Below are 6,689 nucleotides of genomic sequence, written 5' to 3' on the forward strand. Positions count from 1 at the left end.
TAATATTTCTTTAACCATTCCAACTAAGCTCTAGGCTTGTGCTAGGATATGGTTTACGACAATAGTCGAATGGCGGGATTCGAACCCCTGACCTCGTGGTCGGAAATCCGTAACCTTAACCATAAGGCTATTGACGCTTTTATTTAATTGATTGTTTATTGAAGAGAAAATATCAAATTAATAAGCTTAATCATACATAATGGTTACATTATACAGCTGAGAAGGGCGTATTTCTGTTCGCTGGAACGAATAACGAGGTGAGGTTGGATTACTTTGATGTGCAGCAACCTCGCAGATCGCAGCGTCCCCGCTCAAGCTTCGCCTGCACCTGTACGATATTTTATTTTATAGAGATATTCTCGATTTATAATATTCTAAGATAATCATAAATAGGCGTTTAGAAATTATAAAAAGATTAGCTATCGCCCGCGACTCTGTTCGCGCGGGATTAAAAATAGATGATGGTCGATTCTCAGACCTACTCAATCTGCTCACAAAATTTGATGACAATCGGTCAAGCCGTTTCGGAGGAGTATGGGAACGAAAATTGTGACACGAGAATTTTATATATAAGATAATCGGAAGTTGAACATACTCATCATTCTTTCGTTAAGAACACGACAAAAAAATGTATTCTTTCGTATAAATGTGTACGTGATATCGAATATTTCTACTATTTTTATTAATATCTTTTAGAATTCTTAACTCAAACTCAACACTAGAAAAAACATAGCACATTTTTCTATGCATGCTGGTTCACTTCGTAGTTTCATAGAGAGTTGAATAGCGAACAACATTTAAGCATTTCACATGGCGCGGTGCGGAAAGCGAGCTTTTGTCTAGCTCGGTGGCTGAATGGTCCTCCCGCAGGATCTGGGAGTTGCGGGGAGGACGTCTCCTGCAGGATACACCGCCGCGAGCCTCTCGTGTGCCTATTGCGCCATTGCACCGCAAGCTGTAGTTTAGAGAGGTTTTATTGTTACAAATGCACGTATTTCGACATATTTTATAACAGAAATAATCATGGTATTTACAATAATTATCAGGTACTTTTAACTCATTATAAAGAAACTTATAAAAACTAAACATTAAGCTTACCTGTACAGAATAAAGACGAAAGTAAAAATGTTATTCCTTCGAGCCGGATTTGAACCAGCGACCTATGGATGACAGCATCAACTCCTCTACAGTCCACCGCTCTACCAACTGAGCTATCGAAGGTGCATTCAAATGCATGAATTCGATTATTTAAAGAGAAATCTTTAACAATTCGTAAAAATTTCAATTGAGAAAATTGGTTATTGACAATTTCGGAATGAAATATGTACACTGGCTGAATGAAATAGGTACAGGAATTTTCAGAATAAACACGTTTGCGAAATTCTATCCACGTTCACAACGCAGTTCGCTTTGTTAGTCTGTTCATAGTGTAAGACAATAGGATGTGCTGTTTATCGTCTGAGTCCTTTCACTGTGCGCATTGTTACAACTTACAGCGCACACCAATAAGAAAGAAATTGTCTTATTCGTGTGGATGAATTGCACAAATAGAGATGATGATTCATGCGAAATATGCGTATTCTAATAGCTAGTCTTAACAGATCTAATTGTTGTCAATATACAATTGAGATATCTGATATTTTTTCATATTTAATTTAATAATATAACAAAAATAATAACAATATGAAATCTAGGTGGTTTAAAATATCCTGCGATTTTATGAAAGTATTGAAAATGGTATAGACATTCAGTATAGTCTAGAAAAAAAAATTAGAGAGAAAAAAATAAAAAGATTAACCGCATAAGAAATTTTACTTAGTACTTAATTTCTCAGCTTCCTTGTTGTAAACTTTTCGAAAGCCACTATAAGAATATCCGTATGTGTACAATCTGTTAAACATTGCAGACGAAGGTGACTAGAAAACTTTATAATTCTACATCTATCAACTATCAAACTTCCTTTATACAATTGTATATAACATTTCGTTATCTTGCCTTGCAAATTGCTATCTATGAAAATGTTAAATCTGACCTTGTTTGGATTCCGTCATCTACAGCCTTGGGGGTAAATTCGAAATAACATGCAAACTTTGTTTCTTACCATATTTTGAGGTCAACACTTTAACTTGCTTATTTATATTTTGTCTAAATCTCCTTTAAACATTAAACTATTTACAATAATATTCAGATTTATCACCAATTCTATATATTTTGTTATTTTAGTAATTTAAAGAGGTTAAATTAAATGTTCATAACCGTCTTTAATTTTATATATGGCAATTAGAAGTAAAGTTATTTTTTTATATAAATTTATTGAAATGAAATGATTTCATTTATTTTCCAATGACATGCTAATATAAGTAACAAAGTGGTAAAGGATAATCGAAGCAAGGCCGGAGCTTTGATGTGCAGCGGCCTTGCGGAGGCGCGCACTGAGCCGTTCCAAGCTGTGCGAGGCTGCCGCACCACCCCTCATACACATTTCATTTTTAATTTTCTGCTATTGCTTTTCATTTATTATACTGTTCGATATTTGATCTTAAAGTTTTTTTTTAAACAACAGCGAAATAACGAACTTTACAATACTTCTAAATATTTTTGACAAAAATCCAAATTCAAACAGAATGTTAGTAAACAAATATGATACACGTTCTGCAATGACGATTCGAAAGAGACTGCTCAAGCATCAGCTTATGAAACTACCCTCAACAGTCCTTCCGTTCCAAATAATACTGTCAATATTCAATTGACCATGATAACTTTTATAATACTAGGCTTTACGTATTCCTCCATCTTCCGTAATATTTCGTATTACGTATTCCGTTTTCGAAAGCAAACGGGGATCGTGTAGTTTCGTATCGACAAAATTTCACATTACCTATTCCTTTGTTTTTTTTTCCAGTATCCATACTTACTATAAGATTTATAGCTCGTTCTTTTCTGACCTTAACCTTGGAATGTCGAGTTTTAGTTATTAGAGAAGGCGAGGTTCATCGATTACTCCGGCGAGCCTTCGCAACGGCTCGTGGCTTAGTCTTGTCTTCCCTCGACCTCACGCTGATTGATTTATGGACGTCGCACCGCTAGCTATATAGCCCTAGCTCAATATTCAGTCAGACGTCCATAGGGATTGGTCCTAAGTAGTTGATTGGATAAGTTAAACGTTATACCATTCATATTGTATAATGTTCTGAAAGCTAAATTATATAAATTTTACTTCTAATATATTTGTGTTTCCTTCATTTATTATTTTTAGCTGACTTATAAATTAAGATAGCGTACTTGTCGTTGTCTTTGGGCATTTTTACATGTTATAAAATTAATTGGTAAGACAATGTTATTACTAATAAAAAATCATTTCCTTCGAGCCGGATTTGAACCAGCGACCTATGGATGACAGTGTTTGCTCCTCTACAGTCCACCGCTCTACCAACTGAGCTATCGAAGGTGTGATACTTCATACAAAACATCGCAGCGCAGTATTCGTTAAATTTTAATACGTTCACTTTTTATTTAATAAAAGGTAAATTTACATGTCGATGTTCGTGAGTATGATAAAGCACGTTCGCGACAAAATGTAATACAGCCACCAAATTGCCTCCGATAGTGTTGACTGGCGCCGTGACGAGACTCAACGACCTCCCTTACCTTTATCTCATATCTTCAACAAATTGTACTCCTTTAGTAAATCGGATATTCTGTAACTGAAGAATATGATGTATTTTTCTTTTGAAATATGTTAGAAAAGAGAATAGAAAAGGGAATGAAAAACAAAACTAACCAACGTTACGTGCATTATTTATGTATGGCCGGTAGACGCTACTAACAATATCAGTTGCACGAATGGGTTTGATGCAATACCACGACGACATAAAGGACAAGCGTGAAGTGAAAGAAATTTGGCATTGGGTATGTGTGTTAAACCTGATTTTAGTGCTTTCCTACCCTTTTCGTATAGAAAAGAGTAAGTAGATTTGACGGAGGGGGAACATATAAAATGGGGAAATATATTCTCTTCCTGTGATTGTATGATTTAAGATAGGCCACACATGTGCAATTGAGGATGTCTATGGACAGCGGCCTCTTCGCTACTTCGCCGAATTCAGGTGGCCGTTGGCTTGTTTGGCTTCTTACAATAGAAATATAAAAAAAATAAACTAACCAAAAATTGTCGGCGCCTGAAAAAATCAAAGAGACGTTTTTTAAACTACGAACAGTGCATTATTTTAGAGTAATGTAAAAGGCATTACATACGATATTTAAAATAAATTTGATGCTTTTTATTATCCATTCCAAAAATCTGAACATGTTCATGTATTTTGTTTTCGGACATAATTTAAAACCTAGAACATTATACAAGTAATGATATAATTTATATGCACAGACATGCAGCATATCATTCTATTCTTATGTAAATAACTAGATAAATGTTGTTAGATTAGTTATTTTTTCACAAATTATAAACATATAATGTGCTTAGTTAAAAGTTTCGCTAAAGTGCTTTCATGTTTTCAAACCTGCAAGGTAAACGTAATGAGGAACATCCTGTACTTCGTACGGATATTCTAAAAGATTTCTATTTATATAAAGAATTCTAAAGGTAATTCTGTTTAATTTTAAAATATAAAATTTTTAATAAAGTTAGGTATTATATTGCTGTGTACACAGATGGAACTAAGGGTTCCCACTGCCCCATTATCATCCTTATTTCAATTTAAAAAGACGAAGATTTTTATTTTAGCCCAGGTTATGGATTGTTCAATTTATAACACCGTAGTCATGAGCGTTTACTAGTGAAGTGTTTCAGAGACTTGCTCCTGAGATATATTTTTTATTATTAGCTTCAAGTGGGAGCTTTAACGCGGCCTTGGTGAGGCGCGGCCAGCCCTGAGCTCGGCTATCGGTATACACCTGTCGTCAATTTGACCTTTATAATAATAGTCCCTTTTTCGTTCCGTAAATTAAACTCCTGTCTCTAATCGTGAGTTTCTGAAACCAAATCTCCGTTTAAAATATATTGTTATCTCTGTTTTGTCAAAGATAATGACAGGGATGACGATGTTTTATACAGAGCTTATGGTCTCAGAAACCCATTATAAATAATGTTAAGCATAGCCTAGGACAACTCTATTTGCTTTGTGGTTTAAGGAGGCGATTTTATTGAAATTATTGATTTTAATACCTTTAATTAATAAGAGTAGTGGAAGATGTTTTGTTAATGTTAAAAGTTTTTCTTTTCCTTTTTTAACCCTTTGACGGGCATAAGTTTATTTGTTCACTCGACAGCGGTAAAATGAAATTGATATTGATTAAGGGTTTATAATAGAAGTAAAAACTTATGTACACACACACATATATATATATTCCCTCTACCGGTCAGATTCTATTACTGTAATTATATACAATAATTTATTTTTGGTAGTATTTCAAAACCTTGCAAACATCAAGTTTTTATATTTATTTCAAAAATAAAGTTTTTATTTATTACAAAAATAGTAGTACAAAAAAAGTATTTTTTACTAATAACAAAAATCTAACTTTACTTTTTATGAAAACCACTGAAACAAGGTGCTATGCCCAGTGCGTATTTCGGTGATAAAAAAATAAAAATCATGGTGGTGAAAATATCGCCTCTAATTTATAAAGGGTTAAGATACTCCCAAAAGATATTTACGCTTAATCCTGATTGTTGTGTTTGTTGCTAGTTTTTTTTGTTTAATACAAGAAAAACTCCGTAAATGTTGGTTTTTTACCAGCAATGTTCGTATTGATCGCCTGCAGTGAGGAGCACTACATCTTAGTCAATTAATGTCCTGTAAAGATTTATGGACTGTGTCCTACCATATAAAAATATAATTCTTAAGCACTTGTTGAAATGTCTAGATAATTAGAGGTATAAATAAAGCAGATATTGTTTTTCAAGCATCATTAAACATCTGTGTTTATGCCAAGATGAAAACAACAAAATAGGTCAAGAATATAATCTAACTAATTTCGAGTATAAGGATTGGTTTGTAATGCAATATAATAAATAATATAATATTATTTTAAGACTGGAAATAGTTTCTTCAAACTACTAGCTCGTTTTAACTACACACTATTGCTATGATATAGTTTTACACAATCAAAACAATATGTAATATTACGTGTGCTATTTAAGGACAGTGCAGCATCTGATTGAAACATTTTTTAAACGGTGCATAGTTTTTAAGTTAATTGAGTTTTTTGTAAAAAAAAATACGGAATTGAACTTTTCACTTTGGAATATAAACGTTTAAAAATAAGTATAAATATTAAAGTAATCTTGTAAGGCGAAGAGGGAAAAATGGGTATCAATTATATCTCTGCCAACCCTAGTTGTGTTATGTTTAGGTCATGTATTATACAGTTACCAGACCAAGTATAATATGTTTCTTGTTGTTACACTTCGTTAGTCAGGTATGTGAAATATGATTATTAAAATTACGTATTGTGCTAAATATAGAAGAAGAATATAATCAGATATAAGAATATGAAGAAGAATACGAACAAGAATACGAAGAAGAATACGAAAAAGAATACCAAGAAGAATACAAAGAAGAATACCAAGAAGAATACAAAGAAGAAGAAGAAGAAGAATACCAAGAAGAATACCAAGAAGAATACCAAGAAGAATACCAAGAAGAATACCAAGAAGAATACCAAGAAGA

The 6,689-nt window shown here is 33.1% G+C and overlaps 1 long non-coding RNA gene and 2 other non-coding genes across 3 annotated transcripts in view; all 3 read right to left on the bottom strand.

Annotated features, from left to right (window-relative positions):
- Nucleotides 1–176: 176 nt before the first annotated feature.
- The window catches only part of LOC106127110 (uncharacterized), a 14,530-nt gene continuing 8,017 nt past the window's right edge, over nt 177–6,689 (bottom strand). The window contains exon 3 of the long non-coding RNA XR_001228394.1: nt 177–328. This is a non-coding gene — a long non-coding RNA (uncharacterized LOC106127110). The remainder of the gene's footprint in view (nt 329–6,689) is intronic.
- Nucleotides 1,133–1,221, bottom strand: TRNAY-GUA (transfer RNA tyrosine (anticodon GUA)). The gene is given in 2 exon segments: nt 1,133–1,168; nt 1,185–1,221. It is a non-coding gene; the product is annotated as a tRNA-Tyr (tRNA).
- On the bottom strand, nt 3,360–3,448 carry TRNAY-GUA (transfer RNA tyrosine (anticodon GUA)). Its single transcript is given in 2 exon segments — nt 3,360–3,395; nt 3,412–3,448. It is a non-coding gene; the product is annotated as a tRNA-Tyr (tRNA).

This window comes from Papilio xuthus, unplaced genomic scaffold (genome assembly GCF_000836235.2).
Source record: "Papilio xuthus unplaced genomic scaffold, Pxut_1.1 DF824888.1, whole genome shotgun sequence".
Lineage (NCBI taxonomy): Eukaryota > Metazoa > Arthropoda > Insecta > Lepidoptera > Papilionidae > Papilio > Papilio xuthus.